This window comes from Zea mays, chromosome 2 (assembly GCF_902167145.1).
Source record: "Zea mays cultivar B73 chromosome 2, Zm-B73-REFERENCE-NAM-5.0, whole genome shotgun sequence".
Taxonomy (NCBI): domain Eukaryota; kingdom Viridiplantae; phylum Streptophyta; class Magnoliopsida; order Poales; family Poaceae; genus Zea; species Zea mays.
In genome coordinates this window covers 181,924,151-181,939,787 of record NC_050097.1, presented here as the reverse complement: position 1 = coordinate 181,939,787, position 15,637 = coordinate 181,924,151, and positions in this window count along the sequence as shown.

Genomic DNA, 15,637 nt, shown 5'->3' with positions numbered 1-15,637 from the left:
GTAATAAGTCTTCCGCTATGTAATAATTACTCTGATGTTTTATGACATTTATCTCTATACACTCTGTTATTATATATGTTGTCTTCTTGGCGCATGTATGAGATGCACCTGGCTTTGTTCCTTAAAGCCGGGTGTGACACAAGATAACCGAGACGTATTCGCATGGCAACCTGCGGATATGCCGGGAGTCCCGAGGGAGTTGGCCGAGCACAAATTGAAAGTCTATCCTCAGGCGAGGCCGATCCGGCAAAAGCTGCGTCGTTTCACGCCCGACAAGAGAGAGGCCATTCGTGCCGAGTTAGCTCGCTTGGTCGCGGCTGGATTTATTAGAGAAGTATTACACCCCGAGTGGTTAGCCAACCCTGTTCTTGTACTCAAAAAGAATAAAGTGGATTGGCGCATGTGCGTCGACTATACTGATCTCAACAAACACTGTCCGAAGGATCCCTTCGGGCTCCCGAGGATAGATCAGGTGGTGGATTCCACCGCTGGGTGTTCTGTGCTGTCTTTCTTAGATTGCTATTCCGGGTATCATCAGATTAGTTTGGCAAAAGAAGACGAGGAAAAAACGGCGTTCATCACCCCGTTTGGTGCTTTCTGTTATACCTCCATGCCGTTCGGCCTCAAAAACGCTGGAGTGACTTATCAGAGAGCCATTCAAACATGCTTAGCCGATCACTGGGGCAAGCGTGTGGAGGCTTACGTGGACGACGTGGTGATCAAAACGGAGAATCCGGAAAACTTCATCGAAGACTTACAGCTGGTTTTCAACAGCCTGAGAAGGTATAGATGGAAGCTCAATCCTGAAAAATGTGTTTTCGGGGTACCAGCAGGAAAGTTGCTCGGATTTATTGTCAGCCACCGGGGAATTGAAGCTAATCCAGATAAGATTGAAGCTATCATGAAGATGGAAGCTCCTCGGTCGCAAAAGAAGGTTCAGCGACTCACTGGATGTATGGCAGCCCTGAGCAGATTTATATCCAGGCTGGGAGAAAAAGGTCTGCCATTTTACAAACTACTCAAGAAGGTGGATAAGTTTCAATGGACTTCAGAAGCACAAGAAGCTCTAGACGCACTGAAGAAATTCCTGACAACACCACCAGTACTAAAACCGCCCCGGCGAGCTACGCCAACTCAACCGGCTGAAGATTTGCTGCTATATATCTCTTGCACGACTCACGTGGTAAGCACTGCGTTGGTAGTCGAGCGAGTGGAAGAAGGGCATGCCTATCCAGTACAGCATCCTGTTTACTTCATCAGTGAGGTTCTAGGCCCATCGAAGAAAAAATATCCTCAGGTTCAGAAGCTATTATATGCAGTACTTCTAACTGCCCGCAAGCTGCGCCACTACTTTGACGATCACAAAGTCATAGTAGTTACTGGTTTTCCATTAGGGGACATTCTTCACAACAAGGAAGCCATTGGTCGAATAGCCAAGTGGGCTTGCGAGTTGGGATCCCATGATATCGAGTTCCGACCTCGCACTGCCATCAAAACTCAAGCACTGATCGATTTCGTATCAGAGTGGACAGAACAGCAAGTTCCAGACAATCCAGAAACGGCAGAAGTATGGCGAATGTATTTTGATGGCTCGCTGAAGCTGCAGGGAGCAGGAGCAGGGATTCTCTTCACTGCACCTGGAGGCGAGCACCTCAAGTATGCTCTCCAGTTGCTATTCCCGGCCTCTAACAACGCAGCCGAGTATGAAGCTTTGATACACGGATTAAACATCGCCATATCACTGGGCGTCAAGAGACTGATGGTGTATGGAGATTCTCTGGTAGTCATCAGTCAGATAAACAAGGAATGGGATTGTTCAAGTGATTCAATGGGAAAATACTGCGCCGTCGTCCGAAAGCTAGAAGATAAATTCGAGGGTCTGGAGTTTCATCATATAGAAAGAGATCGGAACACGGCGGCCAATGTACTGTCCAAGCTCGGATCCGGTCGGACTCAGGTCCCGCCCGGGGTCTTCGTGCAAGAAATTCTCTAGCCGAGCATCTCGACGGATCAAATAGAAGAGTGCAACATCATAGATCAACCCGAGTCAGACTCTGATGACTGGAGGCAACCGATTATTAAGTATATAAAGAATGAAGAAGAACCAGATGACAAGAACTCGGTAGAGCGCATTGCCAGACAATCAGCTCACTATACACTCATTGGGGGGGTATTATATAGGAGGGGCGCGTCAGGCGTCCTCATGAAGTGCGTTCTCCCGTCCACCGGGAAGCAACTTCTGGAGGAAGTCCATGCAGGGCAGTGTGGAGTACATGCAGCATCCAGAATACTAGTCGGGAAGGTTTTCAGGTCAGGATTCTATTGGCCGACGGCGAAGAACGATGCAGCCGAGTTAGTTCAGAGATGCGAAGCTTGCCAATACCTGTCAAAGCAACAGCACATGCCAGCACAGCAGCTACAGACCATACCAGTAACTTGGCCTTTCGCATGCTGGGGATTGGATATGATTGGACCTTTCAAGAAAGCTCAAGGAGGATACACCCATGTATTGGTGGCAATTGACAAATTCACTAAATGGATAGAGTTCCAGCCCATTGCCTCTTTAACCTCTGCTAAAGCCGTGGAATTCATACAAAGCATAATATTCAGATTCGGGATACCAAACAGTATCATCACTGACTTGGGATCCAACTTCACCAGTTCAGAATTCTTTGACTTCTGCGAGCAAAAGAGCATTCAGATTAAGTACGCATCTGTAGCCCATCCGAGAGCCAACGGGCAGGTTGAGCGAGCCAACGGAATGATATTGGAGGCACTCAGGAAAAGGGTCTTTGATAAGAACGAAAAATTCGCAGGAAAATGGATAAGAGAATTGCCTTATGTTGTTTGGAGCTTGAGAACCCAACCTAGTCGGGCCCTGCATGGAAACACTCCTTTCTTCATGGTCTATGGGTCGGAGGCAGTGCTACCTGCTGATCTCAAGTTTGGGGCGCCAAGATTGATCTTCGAAAGCATAGCAGAAGCCGAAGCCACCAGGCTGGAGGATATTGATGTACTTGAGGAAGAACGACTGAATGCAGTAATCCAATCAGCACGATACCAGCAGACCCTAAGGCGCTACCACGACAAAGCTGTGCGGCAACGTTTCTTTTCGATAGGAGACCTCGTCCTCCGCCGAATTCTAACGAGGGAGGGACGGCACAAGTTATCACCCTTATGGGAAGGGCCATTCATAGTAGCAGAGGTCACTCGGCCCGGATCGTATCGCCTCACCCAGATGGATGGCACAGAAGTTGGGAACTCCTGGAACATAGAGCACCTCCGAAAGTTTTACCCCTAGCTGTATTTCAAAACAAGCCGGGGCGACCATGTATTCTGTAATAATGGAAATACGTCATCAATAAAGAGAGATTTCAAAGATACTTGGCTCGTTTACGATTGACTTGCATTCTTACTTAACTCGGGGTGACCACTATGCCCTACAAACGGAGCAATCGACTTAAGTCGGCAACGACTTAAGGCGGTGCAACATGCTCACGCTTACTTAACTCGGGGTGACCACTATGCCCTACAAACGGAGCAATCGACTTAAGTCGGCAACGACTTAAGGCGGTGCAACATGCTCACGCTTACTTAACTCGGGGTGACCACTATGCCCTACAAACGGAGCAATCGACTTAAGTCGGCAACGACTTAAGGCGGTGCAACATGCTCACGCTTACTTAACTCGGGGTGACCACTATGCCCTACAAACGGAGCAATCGACTTAAGTCGGCAACGACTTAAGGCGGCGCAACATGCTCACGCTTACTTAACCTAGAGTGACCACTATACCCTACTAACGGAGTTATCAGCTAAAGTCATTGACGGCTTAAGCCGGTATAGCATACTCGCGCTTATGCAATTCAGGGGATGACTTCCATATCCCACAAACAAACTTCATAATCATCATGCAGTGTTACCACAAATTTGCAATTCGGATACAATAAGAGAGTGATGATGTCATTCGAATGATAAGCCAATAACCTCTAACGAGTACTTGATCATGCTAACCGCGCGCTAATAGCACGCGAAATGTTTCTTTATTTTCCAATGTCTTTCTCAGGAACGACCGACGAAGAAGGGCGATTCGAAGAATCGGGGGCAGCATTCACATCGGCTCTTATGTCTTCAGGGACAACCACGCCGGGTCTTCTCATCAAGATTCGTCCCGCCCGAATAGCCTTATCCAGGGCTTTATCACGCTGAGCTTTGAAAGTGACAGCGGTTTCTTCGGCAACTCTAGTAGCCTGCCGAGCAGCTTCTAACTCCTGAGCAATGGATTTCTTAGAAGCTCGGAGTCCCTTGATGGTGGCATCCTTTGCTGATAGCAACTGTGTAAGGCGGGTCACTTTGTCTGAGGATTCTTGCAGCTGACGACGCTGATTGTCCAGCTCTTCCATCGTAAAACGGTGGCTCCTCTCCAAGATGGTTAGCGAATTGCTGGAATCTCGGTACAATCTGTCCAGGTTGTCGCGAGAAGCAGCAAGGATGCGTTTTTCTTCCTACAAGCAAAAATCAACTCATTCAGAATCCACGAGCATGATAAGGCGAAGCACGGTTTCGTAAATTACCTTTTCAGAATCAAGCTGAGCATGAAGAGAAGAACTCAGAGCGTTGGCGTCATCCAAAGCCGCGGAGACCTGACTCAATTCAATCTGGCTCTGAGAATACTTCTCCTCGAAGTCAGCGCACCGTCGAGCCATCTCAGCTTGATCTTGGGAATGTTTTTCTTCAAGAACTGTAATCTGCCGAGTCATCCCTATCAAGAGGTATTCAAACAAAATAAGGTCAGAAGGTAAAACAATCCACGGACAAGAACAAAGAAGAAGAAGAAAGGACACTAACCAGCCTTAGTTGCCTCCAACTCGGATACACGACGATGAAGCAACACCGGATTCCAACGCTCAAGAGATGAAGCCACTTCCGGGATGGAAGCACCCTGCGATTTCAGCTGACTGGCCATTCCATCCACCAAAGCCTGATAAGAAGAGCGGATGAACATAATGACAACAATTCATGCAACATAAAGATCAAACTAAAGCACAGCACAGCACCTGGAGGTTGGAAAAGAGCGAAGGGATCCCCAAGTCAGGAGAAATCAGCTGGTAACCAGGTGCCAGACCACCACCCGAAGCAGCTTGCAGCAGACCAGCAGGAACGAGCTCAGTACATTCAACAGAGCCTAACGCCAGACCAGTGGGGATGCTGCCCTCTAAAGCGACCCCCTGATCCGGAGTTTGAGCCACCACCATACCGCCAGAGTGTGGAGGTGAACCCACATGAACATCCATGGAAGTGCAGGAAGGAGACCTCGCTCGGACACCCTCGGGGGCTGGGTCAAGGTTGGCACTGCCCACTTGAGCCGGATCATCCCCGGCAACACCCTCGGGGGCTGGGCAGTGGCTTACACTCCTCACCCGAGCTAAGTCTTCCCCGACGACATCCTCGGGGGCTGGGCGCGTGTCAGCACTATTCAAGGGGTCCAAGCTCTCTGCCGTAACCACCTCTAAGGTTGACGGGCTTTCAGCTACTTCCATGGGACCAGGACAATCCAAATCAACATCCCGACCCTCGAGATCATGCTCTAAGGTCGACGAGGCACGGGATGACCTCAACCCAGCATCAGGCACGGCAGCACAAGTCTCTGTTGCATCAACATCCACAGGCTCTGATAGCAAATCCTCTGGGACCATATCCTCTAGAGTTTGATCAAAATTGGCCATGGACAGCTCTTGCAGACCAATAAGGGCAGACAAAGCAGGAGAAGGAACTCCACTACTTCCACCGCTAGCGACGAACTGCCGACTGTTTTTCCGAGTTAGTGGAGTTTCATTTTCTTCCTCCTCATCTTCCACAGTAACAGCACAAACAGCATCCTCATTGGGGTCAGTAGCAGGCAGAGCACACCCATTGGTTTCAATGTCAGCAAGGCCAGTTGCAGTCATTTCTTCAGCAGCAGGAGCTAAGGTACTGGCGTCCTCGTCAAAGCTGGATACTCGCCGGAGGCGTCTTCTCTTCTTCTTCTGCTCATCAGCAGAAGGCTCAGGATGACTAGTTCGACTAGGGCGCCTCGGGCGAGTACTGACAGGTTTCGGGACATCCAAGGTTGTATCAACCTCTGGAAGGGGCACCACTGCCAACGTACCATCAGGAGCAGCATCAGATGAATCCTCAGCTAGCAGATCAAGCATGTCATTTATGTCTGCATCACTAGGGTTCAGGGGCACTTCAAAATAAATCTGCCATTCATCATCAGGTATCTCCCCGAGCGAAGCAACCAAAGTACGGACCTCTTCAGCAGAGGGTCGCACTCTAAGACCCAAATTGCTATCAGTCACGGGCGGATTGGACACAAAAAGGGTGAAAGCTTTGGGAGAAGGTAGGTTCCAAGCCGAGTATGCCACTGGAGCACCAACGTTTGAAACTTTACCCCTGAGGATCATCTCAAGTCGGCTTACCAAGTCAACAGAAGGAATTCTCCTATTGGTAACTCGGGTTGAGTCGGCCAGCCCTCGATACAGATATGCCGGATAGGCCCTGTCTTTCAGCGGCTGAATGTTCTTAAAAACAAAATCCGTGATCACAGCTTCGGCAGTCAGACCTCTCTCTTTCAGTAATCCGACTTCAGTAAGCAACACGCCTGCCTCGGCCACCTCTTGATCCGTGGGAGACTCAGTCCAACTCGGAGTACGAACGTCTGGCTGTCTTCCTGACCGGGAAGGGAGAGAATTCCCATAATTATCAACTATAAACCACTCCAGACGCCAACCTTTAATGTTGTCTTTGAGGGGTATCTCGAGATACTCGGTCTTCCGCCCACGACGCATCTCCAAGCTGGCACCTCCGACCAACTGATGTTGCCCCCCGGCCATCCCAGGACGGCAGTGATACACATACTTCCATAAACCAAAATGCGGCAGCACGCCGAGATAAGCTTCGCAAAGGTGAACGAAAATAGAGATTTGGAGAATGGAATTAGGGTTCAAATGAGTCAGGTTGATGTGATAAAAATCAAGGAGGCCACGGAAAAAAGGAGATATGGGAAGGCCGAGGCCGCGGAGAAGGAAAGGAGCGTAAACTACTGACTCGTGGGTATCTTCGGTTGGGACAGTAGTCCCGTGGCAAACCCGCCAAGAACAGAGTTCCCGCGGAGGAAGAACCCCGATGGAGACAAGACGGAGAAGCTCAGCTTCGGAAATAACAGACATATGGTTACCTGCGAAGGGTAACTGACTGTTGGGGTCGATTGCGGGGATCACTGCAACAGACGAATTTGCAGTTTTCCTCTTGGGCGCCATCTTGCTTCTCGCTGGCAAATAGAGTAGGAGGCGAGTGGCGGAGAAGATTCAGATGCGGAGATGCAAGAACTAGGGCACGGAAAGCAAAGGCGGCTAAAAGCGCGACTCTTAAGAGATATTCTGTCACACCCGGTTTTAGAAGGCAAACCGAATGCGAACCATGTACGTGCCAGGATCAGTTATTCACGTACACAGCAGTTACATAATATGGACATCATCACACAGTGCTCAAAATAGTATTAATAAGGGAAATAGTCGATTACATCATACGCCTGAGACGTCCATATAGTTCTTACAATAAATCAAAGTGCGGAAAAGAAACGTAGATAACCGCGGCCTTCACAGGCAGCCGACTGGAGGGTTGCTGCTAACCCACACCTAGAACTCGTCGTAGTCTTGGAACTCCTGGAAGTCTCCTTCCACAGCTTCATCTTCGCCTGAGCAGTGGTTGCAATGCTGACAACCTTGGGGGGGGGGTTTGGTGTGTAGAGCAAGGGTGAGTACACATCAACATACTCAGCAAGTATCCTGTTTGGCTGTAGTGGACTAGCTTTATGTGGGGATAAGTCAAGCAGTTGCTTTTAGTTGGTCAGGTTATTACTTACTAGTAGAAAGCCAGGTTTTAACATTAACCCAAGTTATTAGCCCAATGTATCCTTTCCAAACGGAAAGAATACCACTTACCAATACCATAATCGTAATCAGAACCATCAATCTCATTGTCACCTGTACCAAAGTATCTCTGATCAAGTATCACTAATCTTTGGAGCTCCCTTGGCCGCTCATAACCGCGAGCACGGCTGATATATCAGTTTCATAACACTCTGCAGAGGTTGTGCACTTTACCCACAAGCCGTGATTCCCTCTCTGGCCCGGGCTTGCAAGACCCTTATTCACTCCCGAGGTGAATGGCCAAGGATTCACTACGAAGCCTTTACAAAGATTCCCTGGGGCTGTAGCCACTCGTTAGGTTTCCTAAATGTACCGCACTCCTCCCCAAGGGACAAATCAACCTTGGCAGAGCGAGCCGCATACACCGAGCCCCATTGACGGCACGACGGCGAAGCGAACTACACCCCGGATCCTCTAATTATTCAGCTAAGGGCACCCCATTCCACCCTCATGGTTGCACTGTTTTCCCGGGCGGTCATCCATTGAACAGGTCCTTACGGAGAGGCACTCGAGAAACCGCTCGAGTCCCCTTAAATGCCACAAGTATAATCATAAATAAGAACGGGAAAACAGCGTATCATAGATAACCACATCATGTTCATTGATTAAAGTTGAGCAATAGCATCAAACTAAGCAGTAATAATCCGACCCAAATAGGTAAACAAGGACATGGATAACAAAAAGCTAGTCAATCCTTAGGTATAAATGTGTGATGCGGGAGGTGAATTAAAGAATGATTAGGACAGAGATAGGTCAAAGGACACTTGCCTCCACCAACCGACTGCTGCTCAGGGGCTTCTCCTGCGAATTCCTCGGGCTCTTCGACCGGATCGTTCTCTATGCGATTGCAAACATACATACATCCATCCACATATTTAATACAAAAGAACAGTACACCATACAAGATGACAAATAAAGTGAATATGCATCAAGTATGACATTCGATATCGCATTTGTTATGGTTAGAAAGAAACGGGAAAGGGTCTCGCAGGGGGTTAAATCTTATGCACTAACGATCAATTACAATTGGTTCTTAACAAAAGAATTCTGTTACATATACACTAATGGAAACCTAATCATTTGAAGTTGATCAACATTGCACGAGATAAACAATTAACTACATGAATCAACTAGCATAACGGAATTTTAAATTAAACTTCCTATTTCAATAACATGAACAATGATTAACCTACCTAAAATAAAGTAACTAGGATCACAGAAAGTAAATAAAATAAAATAAAAATAAAAAAAAATAAAAAAAAACAGAGGGGGGGCGGTTGAACCGGCCCTAGGGCGGTTGAACCGGCCCTGCGCAGGGGGACGCGGCCAGGGGCCAGGGCGGCCGGGGGCGGCCAGGCGGGCGGCCGGGGCTGGCCAGGGGCCGGCTGGGGCTGGCCAGGCGGGGGCTGGGGCGCGCGGTCAGGGGCGGCCGTGGCCGGCTGGGGCCAGGGCGGCGCGGCAGCGGCCGGCTGGGGGCGTGGCCAAGGCGGCCAGGCCAGGGTGGCCAGGCGGCCGGGCTGCCGAGGAGAGAGGAGGGGGAGGGGAGAGGGAGGGAGGAGGGAGAGAGGGAGGAGGGGGGGCTCACCGGCGAGGGGCGGCCGACGGCGAGGGCGGCGGCCGGCGCTAGGGCAGGGGGGTAGGGGCGGCGGCGGCTTAGGGTGGGGGATAGAAAATGAGAGGGAGGGAGAGAGAATTGGGGAAAAAGGGGAGGTGGGGGGGGCGGTTGGGCCTTTTTGGGCCCAAAAGGGGGCGCAAGGGCGGCTGGGCCGGCCGGGGTCGGCCCACGGCGCGGGAGAGAGAGAAAAAGAGGAGAGAGAAAAAGAGAGAGAAAAAGAAAGAAAAGATCTTCTCCTCATTTTCGAAATCCGATCTTTCTACATGAATGCATTTGCACTTTCAAAGCAATCAAAAGAAATGCAAGGTTCGGCATGGTGCATCAAACAACATAAAGTATTTAGGGTTTTTCTTACACGGGAAATCCAAACCGAATCCCGCTAGAACTTTGGAAAAGGTCAAGGTTTAGCGAGGGAAAAAAAAGAAAAAGAAAAGGTAATGCCCGAATTTTGGCGAGTAAAGAAAAGAAAAAATTCAACTGCAAAATTCGGGGCGTTACAAACCTATCCCCCTTAAAAGAATCTCGCCCTCGAGATTCAGGGCTGGCTAGCAAAGAGCTCTGGGTACTTAGCCATCAGATCATCTTCACGCTCCCAGGTTGCTTCTTCCTCAGAGTGGTGATCCCATCTGACTTTGCACATTCTGATGGTCTTCCTTCGGGTGACTCGGTCTGCAACCTCAAGGATTTGCACTGGCTTCTCAACGTAGGTCAAGTCCTCCTGGACTTCAAGACCTTCCACTGGCAACTGCTCTTCTGGCACACGCAAGCACTTCTTCAACTGAGACACGTGAAAGACATCATGCACAGCAGACAAATTCTCGGGCAAACTGAGCTGATAGGCCACTTCTCCACGTCTGGCAAGAATCTGATACGGACCAATGTAGCGGGGTGCTAGCTTGCCTTTCACTCCGAATCTTCTGACTCCTCTGATCGGTGACACTTTCAGATAGACAAAGTCTCCGACTTCAAAACTCAGCTCTCTTCTTCTTGTGTCTGCATAGCTTCGCTGCCTCGATTGCGCTATCTTCAGATTCTCTCGGACCATCTTGATGTTCTCTTCGGCTTCAAGCAGAATGTCTGGCCCAAACACTTGCTTCTCTCCAGGCTGATCCCATTGCAACGGAGTTCTACAACTCCTTCCATAAAGCGCCTGAAACGGTGACATCTTCAAACTGGCCTGGTAACTGTTGTTATAGGAAAACTCTGCATAAGGCAATCGCTTGTCCCATCCGGACTGATCTTGCAACGCACAGGCTCTCAACATATCTTAGAGAATTTGATTGGTCCTTTCAGTCTGGCCATCTGTCTGCGGGTGATAAGCTGAACTAAAATTCAGATGTGTGCCCAAGGCTTCATGCAACTGCTGCCAGAAATGAGAGGTGAACTGCGTTCCTCTGTCTGACACTATCTTCTTTGGCACACCATGAAGACAAACGATCCGAGACATATACAACTCTGCCAATACTGCACTGTTGTAGCTGGTCTTGACAGGTATGAAGTGGGCTGACTTGGTCAAACGGTCCACCACTACCCAAATAGAATCGTAGCCGGCTCGAGTGCGAGGCAATCCGACTATGAAATCCATACCAATTTCATCCCATTTCCACTGAGGGATCTGCAACGGTTGCAACAATCCAGCTGGTCTCTGGTGCTCTGCCTTAATTCTTCGACAACTATCGCACTTAGCCACATGCTCTGCGATTTCCCTCTTCATTCCGTACCACCAGAATTTCTTCTTCAGATCCTGATACATCTTCTCACTACCAGGGTGAATCGAATAGGCTGTCTCATGAGCTTCCTTGAGGATCAACTCTCGAATAGACTGGACATTGGGAACACATAAGCGGTCTTTGAACCATATCACGCCTTCAGCATCTTCTCGAAAATCTTTGCCTCTGCCATCTAGAATCAATCGCCGAATCTCACTGATCTTTTCATCATTCTTCTGCGCTTCTTTGATTTCTCGCTCCAAGGTAGGTTCCAATTCAACTGTGACTCCTCGCGAATTGTTCAGAAACCCGAGACTCAACCTGTCGAACTCCTTGGCCAACTCATAAGGCATCGGGCGAGCGACCATCAGATTGACTTGACTCTTTCTGCTCAAAGCATCTGCCACTACGTTTGCTTTGCCTGGATGGTAATGAATCTCCAACTCATAGTCTTTGATCAGCTCTAACCATCTTCGTTGCCTCATGTTCAGCTCTGTCTGAGTGAATATGTACTTCAGACTCTTGTGATCTGTGTAAACATCGCATTTCTGTCCATACAGATAGTGCCTCCATGTCTTCAGTGTGTGAACCACTGCTGCCAACTCTAGATCATGGATTGGGTAGTTCTTCTCATGAACCTTCAGCTGTCGGGACGAGTAAGCCACAACTCTTCCCTCTTGCATCAACACGCATCCCAAACCTGTGTAACAAGCATCACAATACACCGAGAAGGGCTTGTGCACATCAGGCAAGATTAGGACAGGCGATGTAGTCAACTTCTCTTTCAGCGCTTCAAAGGCCTCTTGACATTTCTGGGTCCATTTGAACTCAACCTTGTTGCCTAGCAACGCTGTCATTGGCTTCGCAATCTTCGAAAACCCTTCAATGAATCGCCGATAGTATCCGGCCATTCCAATGAAGCTCTTGATTCCTCGAGCATCTGTTGGCGCTTTCCAGTTCAGAATGTCTGCCACTTTCTTCGGATCCACAGCCAATCCTTCCTTGTTGATTATGTGACCCAAGAACAGGACTTCGCTGATCCAGAACTCACACTTGCTCAACTTTGCGTACAACTGGTGCTCTCGCAATCTCTGCAATACCATCCTCAAATGATCTGCGTGCTCTTCTTCGCTTTGGGAATAAATCAGAATGTCATCAATGAATACCACCACAAACTTATCAAGGTAGTCCATGAATACACTGTTCATCAGATTCATGAAGAACGCTGGTGCATTGGTCAAACCAAAAGACATCACTGTGAACTCATACAAACCATACTTGGTAATGAATGCCGTCTTCGGAATGTCCGAAGGTCGGATCCTGAGCTGATGATAACCTGACCTCAGATCAATCTTGGAGAACACACTGGCTCCTCTCAACTGGTCGAACAGATCTTCTATTCTGGGCAAGGGATACTTGTTCTTGATCGTGACCTCATTCAAAGCTCGATAATCGATGCACATCCTCTTGGTGCCATCTTTCTTTTCCACAAATAAGACAGGGGCGGCCCAAGGCGAGGTGCTTGGCCGGGTGTAACCTTTCTCTGACAGCTCATCAATCTGCTTCTTAAGCTCAACCAACTCTGGTCCGGATATTCTGTAGGCTCTCTTAAAGATGGGGGCGGTTCCAGGAAGAAGCTCTATGGCAAACTCAACTTTCCGCTCTGGTGGCATACCCGGTAAATCCTTTGGAAACACATCTGGGAATTCAGACACAACCTTGATACTCTCAATTGGATCTGCTTCACTGCTATCGACAGCCATCTGATAACAACTTCCTTTCTTCGGCTCAGGTGGGACTAACTCGGTCACCACTTCCTTTCCTAGTGGGGACACCAACTTGATTGTCCTTTTATCACAACTGATAACTGCCTGATACTTATCTAACCAATTCATCCCTAGGATGACATCTATTCCCTGAGTACCCATTACTATAAGGTTGGCGGGAAACGCTATCCCCCTTATTTCCACACTTATATTTAAACAAATGCTATCAGCTCGAATTCTACCACCAGCTGAGTCAATTTGAATGGGGTTGACATGGTAGTAGTTGGAAGATTATGTGCTTCTACCCATGATGCAGTAATGAAAGAATGCGTTGCTCCAGTATCAAATAACACTTCTGCAATATGGGAGTCGACTGGGAACATACCTACTATCATGCCGGGGGTCTCCTGAACTGCTTCAGCCTCCAAGTGATTCAATCTTCCATGATTATAGCGATGTTGAGGGCGGTTGCCTGCTCCAGGCTGAGACACATTCTGCTTTGCTGGGGCATTGGGGCCTGACTGCTGCTGGGCTGCCTTCTTCGGACATTGCATCACCCAATGGCCCTGCTCTCCACAGTGGAAACATGCCCTGTTTCCAACCTGAGCTGGTGCTGCCTGACTGTTCTGCTGGTTTGCTGGGGCAGGAAGACGGGGTGCTTGCTGATTCTGCCTTTGAAACTGACCTCCTGACTGATTGCTCTGACGGTTCTGGTACTGATGCTGAGGATACTGCCTTTGGAACTGCTAATGCTGCTGACGCTGCTGAGGTGGACGCTGGTTCTGCCTGAACTGCTAAGGTTGATTGCCTGAAAAACGAGGGCGGCTGCTGCTTCCAGGCTGGGGTCCACTGATCTTGCGCTTACGATCTTCCATCTCCTTACGCTTCCTTTCTGTCATGATCGCTCTATCAATCAGGTGCTGGAATGTCGGGAAGGTGTGATTCATCAGTTGATACTGCAGGGGGTCGACCAAGCCTCTCAGAAAACGGTATTGTCGCTTGGCGTCAGTGTTGACATCCTCAGGAGCATAGCGAGACAATTGCAGAAACCTGTCTCGATACTCACTGACAGATGATGACCCTTGCTTAAGGGCCAGGAACTCCTCCTTCTTCACTGTCATCAGACCTGCAGGCACGTGGTACTGACGAAAGCTACCTCTGAATTCTTCCCAGGTGATGGTGTCGGGGTTGGCATGGGTGGCGAGGTAAGACTCCCACCATGATTGGGCTGCTCCTCTCAACAGACGGGGACCATACAAGACTTTCTCCCTGTCATCACACTGAGCGGTATGCAACTCCCGCTCCACAGTGCGCAGCCAATCTTCAGCATCCATGGGGTCAGAAGAGTGAGCGAACGTTGGGGGATGACCTCTCATGAATTCAGCACGCTTGTCTCTGGGCATCTGAGGCATCTGAGGCTGGGGTGGTGCTTGCTGCTGTTGCTGCTGCTGCTGCTGCTGAATGGCGGCCAGAGTCTGACCGATGGCCTGAACTGCCTGAGTCTGCATCAGAAACATCTGCTCGATCGACATCGGGGGCGGGGGTGGCAGCTGCTGCTGCTGGGGCGCCTCATCTTGTTGACCGGCTTGCTCCTGCTGAGCACGCCTTCCTCCTCTGCGCCTGTTCTCTGACATCTGCAGAATGCAACCACACATCAGAACTGATCTGGCAAATCTTGCAGCATAAGAAAAGAGTATAGAATTCTTCAACAGCACTGAGCAGGTGAGCATCTTCACTGATCTCCAACACAGACCACACAACTTCTCAGATCAAGAGGAAAGTGGAATAAAAGGTTTCCCAACTATATAACTAACTCCATTAACATAATATGTAAACCAAAATGCAGGGGATACCCACACTCTGGTGACAATCATTACAAAGATCCAAACCAAACATAGTTCATCATGACAAACATAAATGCACAGGATATAGCAAACTACCCTGTCTAACTAAGACTAACTAAGACCGAGATTAACGCTAAGACTGAAGCTTCTATGCATATATTTCGTATTAATTACAAGATCCAACTCTAGCGATCTATGGTTCTAGATTTATCTTGGTCTTGCAGTCGGGATTGCCATAAGGCTGGTGTCCACGCTGAGGTGAGCGGTACGGGTGCTGAGTCCCGACGGGAGCGGGGGAACCACCATCCAGATGACGACGCTCCGCGCGCTCAGCCCGCAGCAGGGCGATCTCAGCACGAGCCCTACTCAGCTCGTCTAATGCATGGTCCAGCTCCGTGTTTAGCACATCGGCTAGGTTGACTGTGCTGCTCAACCTAGGATTGCCCTCACCGACAGGTGAGACAATCACGCCTCCTGTGCTGCCAGATGGACGGCGGGGGTAATACTTCAGGTCAAGACCGTCAGCTGCCCCACCGAAAACCGAGCAGTAGTGCGAAAGCGCACGCCGTGCAGCATCTTGCATGGCTGCCTCAGCTGAGTCCCGTTCATAGATAGAATAGTGCTCTGAGCAGGCCTCTGCACCCTGGAGACTGTCCTCCGGGTAGCGCACCAAGCAAGTCGCCTCCCAGCGGTCCGGGTAGACCCCGCGACTATGCTGGTAGACCACACA